At 41.1% G+C, this 20066-nt stretch overlaps 1 protein-coding gene across 1 annotated transcript in view; it reads left to right on the top strand.

Annotated features, from left to right (window-relative positions):
- The window catches only part of RCAN1 (regulator of calcineurin 1), a 100302-nt gene that overhangs the window by 71779 nt on the left and 8457 nt on the right, over nt 1–20066 (top strand). The window lies entirely within an intron of this gene.

Raw genomic sequence — 20066 nt, 5'->3', positions numbered from 1 at the left:
GGTAGTTGTGGAACAATATCTGTCTATGTTCTATTTGCAACATCCTCTGAAGGAAAAAAAAATAACAGAAAAAAAACAACAATGCCGTTATTATTTCTACATTCTAGTTGTGTTAACCAAGGCGTAACTGTGGGTAATGAATAGACTTCCCACAGATCAAACGTTGTGTCCTGTAAGAATGTAACCGACAGGTCTGATTTAATCGGTGTAATGTAACTGGCCACGTAATGTGGGCTCCAAGTTGGGACGTTGGCTTCAGAGAAGTTAATTATTACGTCTGTCGCATGAGTAGGTGGTAGACTTTAGTCTCACTTTTAACATCATCATCATCATTTATTTATATAGCGCCAACATATTCCGTAGCGCTTTACAATTGGGGACAAACATAATAAACTAATAAACAAACTGGGTAAAACAGACAAAGAGGTGAGAAGGCCCAGCTCGCAAGCTTACAATCTATGGGTAACATATTACCTTTTATCTGTGTAGAGACCACTAGTTAATGCCGTGTATTTCGCACATGAGGTATTGATGGGCACACGCTCTGTTTCGGGAATAGGAAACAGACAGCGTAAAAACTGCATTTGTTACACATTGTTCCTAAGATTTCTGGTGAATAAAGGGCCTAATTCAAGTCCGCACGCAACTTGCGGTTGAAAAAAAAATACAAAACTTGTGCATAGTTCTGCCCGAATTCAAATCCAACGCAATTTGAATGTGGGTGTAAGTACTCTCTGCATTATATGTTACTGCCCACGTGTAGACCGAACAGTGCGGGATACGTATATGCATATGTGCTATGTAAAGTCACATCAGAATGCATGCAAATAAACCCAACATATTTTAGGAAATAATTGAACAATACTGTAATCATTAGCAAAAATGTGTTTTTAAAAACACTTTTTTTTTTTTCCAATCTGTTTTTGCATTATATACTTAAACCAGGATGTTCTTTATGCGTGTGCTGTACATACAGTGCGTTCTTATGGTCTGTCTTACTTGCATACACACGTTCTGTGCTATCTAGTGGCACGCATACGTATAGTTTTAAATACAAAGGCCATGCAGTGATAGTTATCACTATCAGTCGGCACTTAGACCGCCCCTGTAGCAGCTGCGAATGATACGACTAAAAAGAAAGCGAAACCCAGGACTTGAAACGGCCGCATCTGCGTTGCCACGCCCTTACTGTACACGGGGGCAAACGCAGGATTTGTTGAGGGGGGTTTCCACATCACATCACCAGTGGGCGTGACCAACATGCATGGGGGCGTGGCTATAATTTTAGACAGTGCTTGGCTGCTCTCCAACTCTTCCTATCCCCATAATATACATGGGCAATGCTGGATGCACTACCGTTGGGTGCACGCAGCTCTCCCTTTTTTTTAAGCAGAGCAGTGTGAAGCGGGGGCAGGGTCCAGCCACCTCAATAATACAGTGCCCCATGCTTGGAGGGGGGTTTCCAGGCACTAGGACCCCCCCTCGGTTTTCCTATGGTACATTGCCTACGTTCGTCTGTCCCTTCCCACCCTCGTTCGTAGGTAGTGGTAACAGTCATTTGCATTCATACATGAATTGCATGCAATTGCGTTCATTGGCGTCATGTTCGATTCGGAGCACGAGCTGAGTGAATCCACCCAAGATACGCCACTCAAATGGCTTTACATCCGAAAATGAATCTGGCCCAAATTGGGCAATTACACCAGCAAACCATTTATTGCGGTATTGATGTAGTTAAATTATTCATTGAGCGAGAGTGAGAAAAAAAATGGTAATTTCAGCTCTCCGTTGCTAAATAAGAGTCTCGTAAGCAGGGCCATAGGACTCATGTCTACCTCGAATGTACTTGTTATGTTTTTTGTGTTTGTGTAATTCTTAGGTTTCTTTTGCACTTATGGAAATAGTACTTGTATGATTTGCTATTATGTTTGTTTAGTATTTGTGTGTTTTGTATGTTGACTGTCCGGCAATGCAGAATTAGTGGGGCATTACTAATAAACAATAATGATGATGATAAATGGCAAATCAATATGGCTGCTCTCAATGTCTCCGGTCACTAGGCCACCATGGGCCTTGTCCGTTGGGGTCCAGCCAATTACAGAGGAGCCTCGTAGGACCAGGTTGGACTATGTATAAGTTTGTAGACCTATACTATTGTCTCTGCTTTTAGTAATCATTTTAGAGGTGATATTTGGTTGTTGAGGGATTGTCTTGTGAATTGTGCAGTTTTTGCTCTACCCTCATGAGCATGTAAACGGCAGCTTGCAGGTTATACAGTACTGTGCATTTTGCAAGCACTTCTGTCATTTTATTAATTCCTCTTTAATTTATTACTTTGGAGAACGCCACCCAAAACGTAGAAGAAAAATATAGATAAATTGCATTATGTTTTACATGGTATAGTTAAAGATTTCTATGTTTCATTGATATAACTCTCCTTTATCTCTGAACTCCTGATAAGAATTGAGACTGCTGACTTCACATTTTACCACAGCAACATATGACAATAACACTTCTTAACTTTTCTTAATTGTTCCAGTGAAACTGTCTCTATAGCTTCACATAATGAGCAGAAAATCCTACCTTGCTCTGATGAGCTCTTCTAAGGGTGAAGCAGTCTGCGTCTTGCTCTATAAACTCATTTTGTAAAACATTGACTCAGAGTGCTTCCATGTAATTTTGCATTTTCCACAAGTCTGTTTTTCCTGATTGGGAACGCATTTGCCTATTGTCCCTGGTCCGTAGCTATAAAGATTTTCCTAAGAATTCTAGTTGCTGGAGTCTAATCCTCATTTACATATTTCTATCTGAAGATTAACATACGCAACAAAAAGATAATGAACACACTGAAACTGTAACGTAATAACTCATAATGAAAATGGTCTTTGTTTGAGATTGCTTGATTGAAATATATATTATACTGCACATTCTTTATACATTCTATTGTGCCCGCATTTTTGGGGGTCCCAGACACATGACACTTGTCAACCTACAGAGCCTGCACCTAGACTGACCTCCTGCTACGCGGTCTGCATCATCCATTCTCCATATCCCCACTTCTAGATTCCCCCATTGTCACTGATTGTGAACATACAGTTGTGGCCAAAAATATTGGCACATTTACAGTTTTTTTACTAATAATCCGCCATTTTTTCCAGGAGATTATTGAATTTAAAACATATTTTGGTATCCACATATGTGTATCTCTGGTTGGCAGTGGGATTAAACACAGCAAGAAGAAAAATGTAAAAGTCTTCACTTCTTCCACACAGAAGGTAGAAGTAATTAGATTCCAGGCAGGTGATTCGCCTTCACTTTGGAAATTAACTTAACTGTGGTGAGAATCTGGTGCCTGCAATATAAAAAAAAAATCATTAAACAAACATCAATAGAGAATAGGGCTCATTCTCCTGTATTGTGTCGCTGTGTGTACTTTAATGAGCATGGAGAAAAGAAAGACAGAGAATTGTCTGAAGAGTCCAGCGGGAAATTGTATCAAGCCGAGAGTTTCCGGCGGGTTTGAAAAGTGGAGATGTTGCCTATAGCAGCCAATCAGATTCTAGCTGTCATTCATTTAGTACATTCTACAAAATGATAGCTAGATTTTGATTGGTTGCTTTAGGCAACATCTCTACTTTTCAAACCCGCCGCAAACTCTTGGCTTGATACATTTACCCCCAGATCTAAAACTCTTGAACACTTTGGAGAGATCTGAAACCAGCAGGTGGGATAAGGAACCTTTAAGTCTGGGAGAACTGGAGCAATTTGTACAAGTCGAGTCGTCCGATCTGCCAGTAGAGAGGTGCAGGATCTCACCCATGGCTATAGGAAGCGGCTGACTGCAGTTATTTTAAGTCTAGTCTAACAATTTTTTCAGTGCCATTTCTTTTTATTTTCTGGTTGAATATAATCCATAGTATTAAATTCACAATCAAAAACAAAGGTTCTGTATATTAACAAAGACCAAATACTGTGGCTAATTTTACGTTTTATGTTTAGATCATACTTGCCAACTCTCCCGGAATACCCGGGAGACTCCCAAATTCCGGGTAGGTCTCCCAGACTCCCAGGAGAGCTGGCAATTCTCCCGCATCCGCCCTCTCACGCTCACCTCTACTCCCAGACTCCCGAAGCCCAGCCTGTAAAGGTTGGCAACTATGGTTTAGAGGAAACTTGTGAGTTATTTGAAAACGGTTCAAGGGTACCAATGGTTTTTGGCTACCACTGTGTGTTACCCTCATCCGTGTAATGTCTCGCTTTCGTATGACTTGTCTTGGCATTTAGTGCCGGGCACACAAATGCTTCTACCTGCCATCCAGTCATACCGTAAACATTGAATGTACATTGTTTCCAAAGTGCTTTTTATATCTAGATCAATCACGTGTCTGTTTGCTCACTGCTCACCTTTCATAGCAAATAAACACTGACTTAACTTATGGAAACTTTTTTTTTCATGAAACAGCTTGAACTGGTTTTTCTTGCTCATAATGATTAAACAAAAATGCACTAGCAGATGGAGCAGATTCATTTATAGACCTGTTGAAGAACAAGATCATGTCCATAAAATAATATTGTGCCTATAACAGTAAAGTCATTAAATAGATTTGCTGTAAGAATGTTCCATCACACCTTCCGTGTACATGCATTAGTGAACTCTCGTGTACACGGGTCATAGTGTCCACTATTTTGCCCTGCTTGGTAGCGATTCCCGCGTATTGTTTTATCGTTAATTTGTACCGACCCAGAAACCTTCTGCATCTAAGCGTTTAAATTTTTGTTATTGCAGGTAAAAAACAAAACAAAACATGGGTGGACATTTACAAAAAAAACAAAAAATAACTGTAACCCAGAACAAACATTCAGACATTGCTTTAACTTTCTAAAATGTTACTAGAAAAATACCAACATCTCATTGGTTGCTGTGGGATCTATGACACTGGTAAAATTAAATTAAAAAAATAACAGGCATGCAACAATGGCTTTAATAAAATGGGGTAAACCTCTCAAATACCACGTTGGGGAACGAGCTATAATGTGTGGCACAGAATTTCAGGGGTGTGCGGGCACATTGTTTTTGGGAGTTTTAAAATAATTGTAGTGTTGTGTAAATGTGCGGAACTGTTAACCAAAGCTGGGTACACACTAATGCGGTATCGGGCCACACGGTCGTTTATTGTTTGATTGGCCCCATAAGTGGCTGAAAACACTGTAGTGTGTACCCAGCCTTATACAGTTCTATTAATGTGTTTGTAACGTTAGTACACTGTATCTGTATAGAGGAGTTTTAAAGTGATCGACAGGTCTATATGATAACATTTTTCTCCAAATTTTATTTTTTCAGTGAGAGGAAATGGAGGAGTATTTGGAACTGGTACCAAACCGGACAAAATTTTAGGAAACATTTAGCATAAAATAATATAAAACATTGATTAGAAATGGGTGTTATAGGTGGCTTTGTCCACTTAGAACAGCTGGGAATATTATGGGCGTTTCCTTGAAGGGCAGATTATGTAGATGAGCTGGCGGCGGAGGAGAACGTGTATTTAGGCAGGGGTGTGGAATTATCCTCCCTGTGAAAACACTTCCATTCTCTGAAAAATTGGAGATGTTGCCTATAGCAACCAATCAGATTCTAGCTGTATTTTATAGAATGTACTAAACGATAACTAGAATCTGATTGGTTGCTATAGGCAACATCTCCACTTTTTCAAACCCGCAGTTTAGTAAATATAACCTTTATAATTTGATGTGATGTTCTTACTGATCCCACCGCGTGTATTTTCCAGAGGATCCAACTACCCGTATATATACATGCAGATTGATTTTACTGGGGCGTTTCCAAAGCACGCTAAGTGGTCACGTACCCTGAAAATGTCCTAGGTGAACTAGTGGACACACTTGCACAAACAAAGAGGCTTTGCAGGTCTGCACATTTTACTGTTTGTAAATGAATTTTATTAGCATGGATTTGTCTCTCTGGTCTGAGCACCTTATTGTGTTCAATCATGTCTGCTCATCCAGATGGGTTTTGAAGTGGGTGGAGAACATCAAGATATTCACAGCAGCACATATTATTTCAGGAACCAAATGAGCTGATTCTTGTGGGAAGCTGTGATCTGTCCACTTGTGTGATTATGTTAGTGAAGACCAGTCTCAATGGATGTATTCCTCTTCCATGTTGATTTTCCTTTCTGTGCCAGTTTCACCGTATTTACCCAAACCGTGGAGCCTGACCCCGCTAATCTCATCACTTAGGACCATGTGTTGCTCATTAAGCCACTTCCCTCTGATGTAAATCTTTGGGGACTTTTGTGCACTTTAATAGAAGATCTTTGGGAAATTGTTCACTTTTTAATTTGGGAATTGTTGGAACAATATGTTTTTATTTGTCGTTATTTCCCCCCCCCCTGTGACCATTGAAATATTAAAGAGAAAAGCAGTTCTGGAATTTACAAGTATTTTGTTGCAGTGGGTTTAAAGTATATTGCAGAGTTATCACAGTTCTACTACAGTGTTACCGTCTTTCTTGTGTCCTGAAAAACTAAAGAGACCTACAGAGGAGGAAGTTGCAGAAAGACGACATAGTGGAGCACTCTATGGACAGTCGGACATGTCTGATAGTTGCCCTCATGGTACAAACTTGATAAACTAGGTTAATCGGCCTCTGCTTAGATGTTTGTAGTCAGAGAGATAACTAATAAGGACAGGTAGACGCCTACAATACATTCTGATAACTGTTCTTACATCTAAATTCAGGGGGGGGGGAAATAGGGACACAAGTGTGTTGGGATCTACACACGTCCAATACAGTGGCTGCATTGCTGTCTCGCGGGCTGTCCCATCGCCCCCCTCTGGATCAGTCAGTGCACACAGGGATATACCATGGAGACAGTTGCTTTGTTTTAAAACCATTTATACTTTGTACGTTACTCACCCATATAATATTTACACTTCCTCCCCAATGTTGTCTCTAATGGTAAATGATTATTAATTCCATGCAAGCACAGTACTGTATTCTGTCACTGTTTATGCTGCGGTCATTAGGTTACACTCTGTACCAGGCCTGGCCAAACTGTGGCTCTCCAGGTGCTGTGAAACTACAAGTCCCAGCATACCTTGCCAGCTATCGACTAGTTATCCAATGGTAAAGCATGCTGGGGCTTGTAGTTTCACAACACCTGGAGAGCCACAGGGTTGGCCAGACCGATCGACAGACTACATTTTGTGTTTCTGACTGAAAAAGTATATGTGTGTGTGTGTGTGTGTGTGTGTGTGTGTGTGTGTGTGTGTGTGTGTGTATATATGTGTGTATATATAATATATTATAATATAATATATATTTATTATAGGTTAATGCGAGGACTGGAAATCTGCCAGCCCTGACAGAAAACATTGGATGCAGGGCAAATCTGTGTATGCCGCTTTGTTAATAAGGTTTTACACTACCCCTCCAGAGATTGAGGTCTGCCTGTGCACACTATGATTTATATATATATATTAGTTGACAAATGCATAGGAATAAATTCCCTCCGTCATCTAGTCGTGAACAGCTTGTCCTGATCTTTTGCCACCTCTGTAGAAATATGCAGGTTGTGCTGTCTGCCATCCCTGGATCCTTACATGGCGACATCACTATCTCAAGGGAGACAGATCAAAGTTCCTGGATGAAATTCAATGGAATATAAATAGCCCTCTGTAAGGGAGCGAGGGAGCCGCTGGTGATAGTGACTGAGAACACAGCAGCTCGTCATCGGGCTCTTGGCGGCTCAGTCCAGGCAGCGGACTTCTGTAGGAGATATAAGGCAGCCAGTGATTACTGCGCAGGATGATGCTGCACGTTGTGCTATTGGACAGGTTATCGTCATGTCAGCTCCTGTTTTGCATCTTTTTTTTTTTAATCAAAAAATTATTTTATTAAAAATTATATTGTGTTTCCACAATTTAGCAATTTCGGGTCTGGTTGTGTTGGACTATTGGTCATCTGCCGTCTCTTATACTTATATATAATGGATAATTTATCATACGGGGCAGCACGGTGGCTCAGTGGTTAGCACTTCTGCCTCACAGCACTGGGGTCATGAGTTCAATTCCCGACTATGGCCTTTATCTGTGTGGAGTTTGTATGTTCTCCCCGTTTTTGCGTGGGTTTCCTCTGGGTGCTCTGGTTTCCTCCCACACTCCAAAAACAAACTAATAGGTTAATTGTCTGCTACTAAATTGACCTTAGTCACTCTCTTTGTGTGCGTATTTTAGGAAATTTAGACTGTAAGCTCCAATGGGGCAGGGACTGATGTGAGTGAGTTCTCTGTACAGCGCTGCGGAATTAGCGACGCTATATAAATAGCTGATGATGACGATCATCATGTTAGATGCTTTGTTGAAACGTTATTTGGTTAAACTAACCGAATGTTCTGCCGCTCTAATCTCTTCCGCCAGAGTTTGTAGCAATTATTAAGGGACAGAGACCTTTTGGATTTATCTTATGCTCCTTCAGTTTTGAAGTGAGCACGTTTAGAGACAATTGGATTGTTCCTTCGCACTGTTACACCCTCACACATTGCTTTTGTCTTCGCTGCGCCACTAGATTGTAAGCTCTCAAGAGCAGGGCATATATTGCCTTCTGTTTTCATATCTGCATTTATTTTGCATACCTTGTATGTCCCTGTTTTATGTATGTTCTGTTTTTCCCACTTTCTTTGTGGAGCACTTTAGCAAATTACAAATCCAAGAGCAGTAATAGTAATCTTCGCAGCGGACGCTAGCACTTCAGCAGATGAGCGCGCATTGTGTAAAAACGGGACGTCGGCTGCAGAGTCGGACTCCTCAGTCCTTAGTGGCGAACACACAGGATCTGTCAGCCAGCATAACGTAGCTCTTCCTTCAACAGAAGTATATTGAAAACTGGAAAGTGCTGAGCCTACATTCCTTGAATGTATGGAAACCTTTACATTAAAATGTTTTTTATGTAAAAATAGTTTTGTGCTTGGGGTACAGTTTTTTCCCTGCATGAGATAAGAAACATTTTCTAAATATACAAAGAACAAAGATGTGTGAGATCATGTAGGATGACAGACTACCTGACCTGACCTGTTTTGTAGACGATTCAAGATCAACATCGAGCAGTATTAAGTTTTCCAGTGACGTTCTGTGGTTACACACTAACTAGTGACTTGTTATCCACAAAAATTCCATCTGTTGACCGATAGTTCATAAGTGAGATGACTCTCTTCTCCAAATACTCATTGACATTTAGCAATCAATCATTTACTTTCATTAGGGAAATTGTAAAAAAAAAAACAAAACAAAAACAAACAAGAAAAAGATTAGACAGAAATATTGTGTTAAAACTGTTTGGCGTAAATTGATGCGGGTTTTCCTACGTCGTAGAATAAATGCACTGTTGGCGCCAGTAATTTTGTTTAAGCGCTACATTCTTTTCCCCATACATAGCAGCGCAGTTTCCGCTTGCAAGCTCCGCCCTGCCCCAATGAACCCCTCCCCATTTCCACTCATAGTTACAGTAAATTAAAACGGCGCTCTGTTTAGATTTTTTTTGAAAAGTAGTTTTGTAAATGCCTTTTAGTTTGCACTTAATCAGATCATAATCTGTCACTTTGATTTACTCCACATTTTAGTAAATAGACACTGACATGAAGGCTTCTGGGAACTGTATCTGTCTTTCAGTGGCGCACATCTGTGGGATAGATTGGGCTGACAGAGGTTTGTTTTGGAAAGATGAAGCTAGAACTTACACTTCCATAGAAGTGATCTGTAAGAGGTGGATAATGTGTAGTCAGCAGATATCTTGCATACTTATGGTTTCACCTGTATGGAAAAAACTACACACCCTATAATGTGTCTATAATTAAGTATGTATCCAAACATACAGAGTGAGGTCAGGTCTTGTATTAAAGCGATGCATAACCAGTAATTGTGATTCAGAACTGAGCAGTTGGCCATGATATTTAAGCAATTAAATGAATTACAAGGAACAGTATTTTCGGATTTAGAACAACCGCGGGCACCTAGCAGGTATTTTGTTTAATATTTTCCAACTAAAGACAAATCAGCGATTGTATCATACGTGGCATTTCCCTGCCCATTCTAATTTATACCCAGCAGGGTTAGACAACCTCTGCAGTGGTTTACACAGAAAATTTTGCCAGCCGGGTGGCATTAAGAAGCAGGAGGTAAAATATGTTGGGGGTTATTGCCCCCACCTGCCAGGACTGGTCAGACTGGGGGTCAGTGGTCTAACACACACTGCTGGCTGAGTGGTCACATAGTGCCTGTTCTAATAGGACTTGTTGGTCTCCACGAGTCGGGTGGAGCTCCCGGGAAATAGGTGCAAGGAGAACACTGCTCTGGTTCTCTTACTTTTGTGGCACTACAAGCATGCTGGCAGGGCATTCTGCAACTTGTAGTTCCACACAAACTGAAAATCACCCAGTCGCTCTGTTTCTGATGTAGATTACGGGCTTCTGGTGTAGTCCAAATGAATCCTTCATTTATTTCCCTTAATAATTTTGCTTTTCTGATGACATTTTTTTTTAATTACCTATATAATTCTCACAGAGAGCAGCCTCTTCGTTTGACTGCCGACCTCGATGGTGGAAGTGATGAGTTGTCAGGTTTAAATAAGGAAGTATATAGAATTGTGAAATTAATGTGCACGCAAGTGTCTTTTTGAAAAGGAAAATAAAGTGAATCAGTTACTTTTTCCATTCCATTTTTCGGTGGAGGGGAGACGGATACTCACAAAGGGGTCTATTTTGGCTTATTGCAGGGCTTCACCTAATTTATGAAGGAGTTAACAGGAGATTACTCCTGCATTAACCTATTTTTGTTTTTTACTGCAGTTCCCATAAACAAATCCCTATGTGCATTTTGCATTTGCTGGCAGCGTTGGAACAGTAAAATTAGTTTGGGTATCAGGGGGCTCTTGGCTGGGGCTCCCTGTGTAGCCCCCAGTATAGTCAATAGCAGCAGCACTGTATTCTGTATCATGATGCATAATAAGTGTTCTCTCTGCACATTAGTAAATAGATCCCATATAGAGCACAGATGTGGATAGGGAGAGACAGCATGGTGGCTAAGTGGTTAACACTTCTGCCTCACAGCACTGGGGGTCATGAGTTCAGTTCCCGACCATGGCCTTATCTGTGAGGAGTTTGTATGTTCTCCCCGTGTTTGCGTGGGTTTCCTCCGGGTTCTCCGGTTTCCTCCCACACTCCAAAAACATACTGGTAGGTTAATCGGCTGCTAACAAATTGACCCTAGTCTGTGTGTGTCTGTGTGTTAGGGAATTTAGACTGTAAGCTCCAATGGGGCAGGGACTGATGTGAGTGAGTTCTCTGTACAGCGCTGCGGAATTAGTGGCGCTATATAAATAACTGATTATGACTGTTACAGAGCTGTATGTACAGCAGACCGGGGAGAAGGGAAAAAGCTATTGGTCCATTATCATTATGTGCTCTGTACCATTGTCTCTCCATAGTCAGACCTCGAATCTCTCTCAGTTCTCTCCTCCGTTTGCAAAAATCGGAAAAGATGCTCTTATGCACCTAGTCTATGCTACCATTATGGGGGCACGATCATCAAAGTTGTATCGTTCAACTTCCCATTGAAACATAACGTTCAGAAGTGTGTATCTGTTTTATATGGATAACTTCTAGCGCAGAAATCTTTATTTGTCACCATGACCCTGAACCCTGCTATGAAATGCCTAAAATTCACGTCCTTTCATAGTGGTGGGTGGGGCTTAATGGTTTGATAACGTCATTAAGCCCCACCTCCACCAATTCGCGGGAGATTAGGCAACTATGAGTAAGATATATCAAATACTGAGACCCAGCTGCACTTGTTGAAACAGAGGGACTGTACTCCCTAGACCCCATTTACAGACAGCCCCGATATTTAAATGTATGAAATAGTTTTCCTGTTATATTGTCCACTTTCCAAATACAGCAGATTTATAACTTCAAACTGCAGTTTTCGTGCTCTATTTTTCCTATTGATTTCTATGGCACCTTCATGTTAATAATATGTGGATTACATGTAGAAACCCAATTGAAATGAATGAGCTATATATATATATATATATATATACTTGAATAGGCTATAGATATAAATTACGCTGCATAGCACTAGTCATTGAATATTGATGTGAGAAAAGCATCGAGTCCCAGTGGTTCCCCCTCACCGCCAGCCAATCACCCTGTGGCTTACATTGGAAAACTGCTGGTGATTGGCTGAGAGCCTAAGTGGAGTCCCAGTCAATTGATTCTTCTCTCATTGGATTATTGATTTGGATTACGAGTAGATCCGGCATGGTTTTCCCTCTGGATTACAAATTTAGGATTGAAATTTCTCTTTGCATTAAAAACTGCAATAATGTCCTTTTGGATTACAGTGGGACAAGAAAAAAGAATTATTGTTTATTTTAGAGTAAAGTGGTGAACAAGGGCATCAGTAAGTGCCTTATTTAGACTGTATTTTGACAAAGGTGTATCAGTGTTATATATATATATATATATATATATATATTTTTAATACCATCATTGTATAAGAGTATGTTAAAGGGCCAATTTACATTATACTGAAACCAGTCAGATGGCAAAGTTGCCACTCCAGGATCCTAATTTCTCTAGTACCCACAGCATTTTGTGAGGGCACAGTGTTTTTTTGCAGTCACGCCCATCCCCATATTTTTGGGGTAACAAGCCCAGGCTGTCTACCGCTGAGACTGATGGAGGAGATTTGAGGGGAAGGGAGTGCTGGTCGATCTTTTTTTTTTGGATTTTTTTTTTTTTATTATTATTTTTTTTTTATTATAATATTTATTAGCAGCTGTTAATGTCCATAACGTCTTCTTTTCAATGGGAGTTCTACACACTTGAAACCCCACTGAAGTGCATGGCCCATTGAAATTAATGGGAGACGATCCGTGTAAGCTGAATCTGGACGTATTCGGAAACGCATCTGACTTGTACAGCCCATATCACCTATGGAGATACAGCATGTGAAAGGTTTGCACTTGCGGTTTTTATAGCAAACGTAACCAGTGGTTAACCGGTTAACCGGCCAAAGCCTGTGGTGATGAATACATACATACATACATACATACATACATACATACATACATACATACATACATGAATATACAGCCTTCAAACATCATGCAGGAGAATTAAAATATATATAAACGGGGAATGAAATCCGTGCGAAAACTGTTATCCATAGAATGGCCTGTTAAGCTCATCCCTCGTCTTAGGTTATGAATATATTGGAAATTAATCAACTGGTGTCAGCACTCAAGTGCTTTTAACAATATTTTCATAAACTAATCATCAAATATCTCTGGAACTATTGATTCATTTTTTGGCTTTAAAATGTTCATCTTATGCGCACCAGCGGTAATATTTGACAGTTTGGTTATTATTTTGCCTGTTTATTATTTCAGTCGGAGAGTAGTTTTTATTGAGCACTTTGGATGCGATTTAAAAGCCGCTGGAGCGATTAACGCCTCCGTGTGACATCCTCTCATTTGTATTTATAGAAGTGAATTGTGTCACTTTTCAGCGTTTTAGAAACGGTAAGAAGGTTTTATTTCCTCGTCGATCGCAACCAAAGAAAACGCACCTCTCCCTTCTAGGTAGAGAAGGTCCATGACCGGAAAATCAGAAGACAACGTAACTTGTGAATGCCAATTCCGTCAGGTTTTATTTTGATTGTGCAGGTTAGCTCCTGTATAAATAATTGGTGTCTGTGGTTGGTTTAAATATGTACTGTTCATTTCTAACGCACAGTCTGCGCCCAGAGATTAGGGATCGTTCCGTCTTGTATTGTTTACCTGTATAATTATTCTGGGAATATTCCTAAGCCATGCTTGTTGTGAAAGTGCCGATGGCCAACTGGGACTTGTGGCAGGTGCACTCATTGCTGTTGTATCTTTACCTGTATTTGTTTAAAGGAACAATCTCGCATATTAAGATTTCTTTTTTTAAATAGCAAGTTAAGGACCTTTTTAAGCATTTGTGTGATTGCCAACCGAAGAGCTTTTTGAAAAATGACAAACAAAAATGGCTGCCAGACACGGCTGTCAAGCGATGGCAGAGGGGGGAGAAGGAGGAAGTCACAATGTAGACAGAGCTCAGAGGGGTGTTTCAAAGACTCTCTGCTTTCTACATCATGTGCCATGTGACTGTGATAGCGAATTAGCACAGGATTATCACCTTATTGATAGAGATGCTCAGGCTCGATTCCCAGAGAACCGAACTTAGCAGATCCGACTACTGAGCTAAGCCAACTCGGTACTTTCGCGCTTTTTCGGAATTGAAAACGAGGCAAAACGTCATTGTTACGTCGTTGGATCTTGCGAGTTTTGGATTCTTTTTTAAGATCCAACATAACGGTGGGAGGGCCCAAGGACAATTCCATCTTGCACCATTTTTCTTTTCTGCCACTGCTGTGTGCCAATGTGTCCTAGATGTGCTAGTAACTGCCGTGTGTTTGTGCCATTGCTCTGTCGCTTACCATCCAGCCAGGTCGCTGCAGTATTTGTTTGAAAGTGTATGAAAATAATATTGTGACCTGTGAGGTGGTCAAAATTGACTGCAAATTACTTGAAATTAGTGTTATTGAGGTTAATAATAATGTAGGAACAAAAAAAAGAGCAGAAATTATGTGATCTTAGCATATTTTAGGATTTTTTTCTAAAAAAATACAAGACCAAAACATGAAGCTAATCCAGATCCAAAACCAGTTCACGGGGGTCAGTGAGCATCTCTACTTATTGGATCAATTCCAGTTCCAATCGCTTTAGAGCTCACACATGTCCTATCGGTTGAAAACGATCAGATTAGCAGACAAGTGTGGATAAACGTTTAACAACCATGTTGTTTAATATGTCTTTAAAAGAAAAAAATGCTGTTCTGTGATAGAAGTCAGAATATTTATCCATGTAATGCATACTTACCTACTTTCTTCAGCTCCCTTCCGGAAGCCAGCCAGTGGAGGGGAGCGTGAAGGGGCGGGGTGGTCAAAATCGCGTCATTTCGGCCCCGCCCCCCTGTGACGCCATGACGCAAATCGCGTTATTTGACAGCGGGGCCAAACGCCGCGATTCACCGGGAATCGCGGCGTTTGGGATCTAATTCTGCCCACTTCACTAGGAAGTGGGGCACTTCCTAGTGAAGTGGGCAGAATTCGGGAGATTGCCACACTCGCCCGGAAGTCCGGGAGACTCTCACAAAATGCGGGAGTCTCCCGGACATTCCGGGAGAGTTGGCAAGTATGATGTAATGATGGGTTGTTGGTTTGGATGTGGATATTATCACTGCAGTAATGATTACTGCTCGTTGCAGTCAGTCACCATCTTTCTTTTTTACAGAGTCTACAATAATAAGTAAAATGTACGTGTTTTGTAGCTCCTAGAATTAACATCACAGCTTCAAGTTCCCCTTTTTTTAAATAGCCACAGAAAGTTCCCACCCACCCACTTGCTTGTTTTTTTTTTCCACATTTATAATGATTTAATGAATATTTTGAGGGCTCGGATATATATGTGATTGTTCCTGTGATTCTATGACACAACCCAAGTGCGCTGTTGTAAGTGTAATGCTAGCCTTTGTCTCAGTAGTATATAAAACACTATCCAAGCACCATATGTGTGCTAGTTGACATTCCCAGCTTATTGCCAGTGGCTTCTGTAGGCAAATGAAAGGGAGGAGACAGGTTCAGCAGGTATTCTAGCAATGTGAAGAGAAGGTAGCCTATGGCACACTCGCAGCATTTGCTTTCATTTTGTGACGGGGGCATCTAAGTTAAGTGTTTCTAGGGACCCATAATATATTTGCAATACATAGAGAGCTTCTAGGATCCAAAAATTCATCCCAATATTGTCATTGGGAAACAACACCTGATATTGTTCTCACTTCTCTCATTCTCCCTATGGGAAGTTCATATAAGGTCTTAAATTCTATGTTGCCTTTGTTTAGGAGAGACAATGATCATTCATTTCATACCTGAGTATGGAGTTCTGGGGGGTTTCTCCAATAAACCTTAGTAGATTGATAATTACTGTTTTTGCAGGCACGGAGTACAGTCTAAGGGGAGCCCGATATTCCTAATTCTGTTATGTTTTATGAATGTTCTGATTGGTCTAGCCATGTGAATGTTCTAATGCTCCGATTGGTTACACATTGATCTAGCTCTATGAGTGTTCTAATGTTCCGATTGGTTACACATTGATCTAGCTCTATGAGTGTTCTAATGTTCCGATTGGTTACACATTGATCTAGCTCTATGAGTGTTCTAATGTTCCGATTGGTTACACGTTGATCTAGCTATGTGAGTGTTCTAATGCTCCGATTGGTTACACGTTGATCTAGCTATGTGAGTGTTCTAATGTTCCGATTGGTTACACGTTGATCTAGCCCTGTGCATGTTCTAATGCTCCGATTGGTTACATGTTGATCTAGCTATGTGAGTGGTCTAATGCTCCGATTGGTTACATGTTGATCTAGCCCTGTGAGTGTTCTAATGCTCTGATTGGTTACAGGGTGATCTAGCCCTGTGAGTGTTCTAATGCTCTGATTGGTTACACGTTGATCTAGCCCTGTGAGTGTTCTAATGCTCCGATTGGTTACACATTGTTCTAGCCCTGTGAGTGGTCTAATGCTCTGATTGGTTACATGTTGATCTAGTCCTGTGAATGTTCTAATGCTCTGATTGGTTACACGTTGATCTAGCCCTTTGAATGTTCTAATGTTCTGATTGCTTACAGATTGATCTAGCCCTGTAAATGTCCTAATGTTCTGATTAGAACATTCACAGGACTAGATCAACATGTGACCAATTAGAACATTCACAGGGCTAGATCAACCTGTAATCAATGTTCTGATTGGTTACATGTATATCTAGCTATGTGAATGTTCTAATGTTTCGATTTACTTCATGATGACTCTAATCCTGCCCAATGCAAAAGCCGCTTACACACTGAGGTCACTGAGAAAAATTAAACTAATGTAATAGATGTTCACATCCCAGCGCAACATCCCTAAAACTAAGATTTTTTCTTTAATTCTGACCCAACAATTGACAAATGCAAAATCTTAAGCTTGCTACACACACCCCCATCCCCTCCTAAACACTTGTGCAAGTAAATTGTGAAGACTTTTTAATATATATGTTACCAGTGTATTCCAGACTGTGAACTGTCTGAGGGGTTCTGAGGTTTTTTTGTTTGTTTACAAACTACTCTTCCCAATACCAGGACTCCCACAGACTGGTGTACCACAGGGCGTGGCAGATCTCTCCAGATCAAGCTTCTTATTTCAGTTATCACCCCAGAGCAAACACCAGTTATAACGTTTGTGGAACTGTGTTACTTCAGGAAGTCGCCCGATCCTATTATCATTGGCGTAACGAATGAATGTGCCTACCTTACAGCTGCAGTTGTTATCGCAATGGCTTTTCCCCCTGGCTCTCCATTGGTTTTATACTTTTCACTCTACTGTTAAGCAACAGGGCTGATTGGAACAAGTGGATTCTTGCACTGCTTTCCAAAACTCAAACAAACTGCAGATGGATCAGTGCAGTTATTTTCTGATGTAACCTACAAATATACATTGCTTGTTTCGCTGAAGTATATGCTTTCCAATTCTTGCATAGCTGACCATGTAAAAACAGTGTTGGAAATAGTTAAAGTGCCTCCCTGGTGTGGGAGGGGTAATAGCGAGCGAACAGCTGTAATTATTGTATGCTATTAGAACATATTTTTCCTTTGAGCATTCCTCTTTCCCAGAGTGTCCTTATAGCACACGCATTAGTAACCTGTGGTCAATAATTCAGCGCCTGTTTCCCAGTCCGCGGGGATCAGACCTCAAGTCCTCACCTCCTTTATAGAAAGCGATGAGCCTCTTATATCTGCACTGCTTGCAGTTATTAATCTGCGAACGGAGAAGGAAAAGGAGATCTTTTTGAATTTTGTTTTAAAGTAAACTTGTCATCCGCTCATAAAACAGCGCTGGTGAATATACCGGGTCGCTGTTGTCCTCTTCCTTCACATACATAGACGCCAGAAATACAATATGGTTCAATGACAAATAAAGCTTCATATCCTGGAAGCAAGCAAATTAAATTGTATCTTAAAGTTTTGATGGTTAAATTACCCAGAACTCTACAAATCCCAGTAGGCTGGGCCGTCACGTTGCCTAAATATGTATGGATGGGATTTCACTTTTAGAATGGACATTTAAAATTGTGTATACAGTAGTTAAACACGTCCCTCGTATTTATGTCACTTACACACATCATAATAAACATAGCTTACAGGGCACGGTGGCTTAGTGGTTAGCACTTCTGTCTCACAGCACTGGGGTCATGAGTTCAATTCTCGACCATGGCCTTATCTGTGTGGAGCTTGTATGTTCTCCCCGTGTTTGCGTGGGTTTCCTCCGGGTGCTCTGGTTTCCTCCCACACTCCAAAAACATACTTGTAGGTTAACTGGCTGCTATTAAATTGACCCTAGTCTGTGTCTCTGTCTGTCTGTGTGTGTGTTAGGAAATTAGACTATAAGCTCCAATGGGAGTGAGTTCTCTGTACAGCGCTGCGGAATCAGTGGCGCTATATAAATAAATGGTGATGATGATGATGATGGATGTGCTACACAGTTATTCACAGCGCAATCGGACACTGAAGCAAAAGGAGGTTGCAACAGTTCACACTAAAGAGATATTGCGAGCTCCCTGCCTAATGTATGTGTCGGACACTTCCTGAAGGGCCGACATTCTAATGCAGATCTGCTAGAACGTATAGTACGTCCTCTACACTCTGCTACGGACAGCTGGAGTTCCTCTCACATCTTTAGGACAATGTCCTCATGGGCTCCGACACAGGCCAGAAAGCTAAGATTGCTGGTCTCATGAGAAATTGTAGATGCTACTTTGGTGGAGCTTCCACCACTGCAGACGGACCACCTTCAAAAGAGCACAGTGGTGCCCTGTCCTGCCCCTGGTAATGTACAGCCTTCAGTAAGATATTAATGTCCACTTGTGGCTTTAATCGCTCGTTATGGATGCAGGCGCAGTAGGTATTTTTCATGTTGAGATCAGTAATGTCTGTGGATACCTCGCTTCCAGTGCACACTAACACTTCTTCAAACGCAAGAAGGACCATATATATTACACGCTGTGTCCAAGGTCCTTTCTAAAACTGTCCATGTCTCGGCTCTCCCTCCATACACGTGAAGGATCTCTAGCAGAAATTGTGTCAGGCTGCGTTCACCATTTAGTGAATGCAGCAAATTGTTGCCAGATGCCTCCACGTATGTATGTACCTTATAGCTGCCAACTGCATGCGTAGGCCTCTTGGGAAGCTGTTGCTTTGCCTGAGCATGGAATCTCCAGATCTTACTCTTGATCCACCTTTGTGAGACCAAATTGGAAACTGACCCTGGAGTCAGGCTGGCGGACTTGACCGGCCTGTTTCTATCCAAGCTTTAGATTTCTGGAGGCCTCCAGTGCAAATCGTCTCTAGGGTTTAGTCTCAATCAGGGGCTGGGGGGCATCTTGGGCCGCTCCCGTAATGGGCCACTGGGCAATTGGAATTTTTTGACCCTTTAAAATGTTCCCAATAGGCTTCTTAGCTGAGTTCCCCCCCCCCCAAGCTAACATTAGTGGCACTATATAAATAGCTGATCACTGTGTGCTCAAGGTGAAGCTGTCAATCGTTTTGTTCCTTATCACACAGTCTCCCCTTGTCCCGACTTTACATAGGAAAGTAAATACTGTTTTATTCAACTCGGTAACAAAAAAATAAAAGCCACAAATGTTTAAAACTCTGTTGTTTCACTTCCTTCCTCAGACCCTGGTACATGGTTCAGCCTCACCGGTTTACCAAGTGTGGGCTATGTGCTTTGTTTGTCAACCCCCTTCCCTCCTGAAGGCTTGGAGTATCTCTCACAGATAATAGCTGGCTGTGGCTGATCAGTCCGAGCCCTAATATTTTCCATCTTAAGACAACTGAGCTGAAGTGGAGATCATGTACTCTGAGTGCTGAATGG

The sequence above is a fragment of the Mixophyes fleayi genome, chromosome 2 (assembly GCF_038048845.1).
Source record: "Mixophyes fleayi isolate aMixFle1 chromosome 2, aMixFle1.hap1, whole genome shotgun sequence".
Lineage (NCBI taxonomy): Eukaryota > Metazoa > Chordata > Amphibia > Anura > Limnodynastidae > Mixophyes > Mixophyes fleayi.
This window is presented reverse-complemented; position numbering and strand designations above follow the sequence as displayed.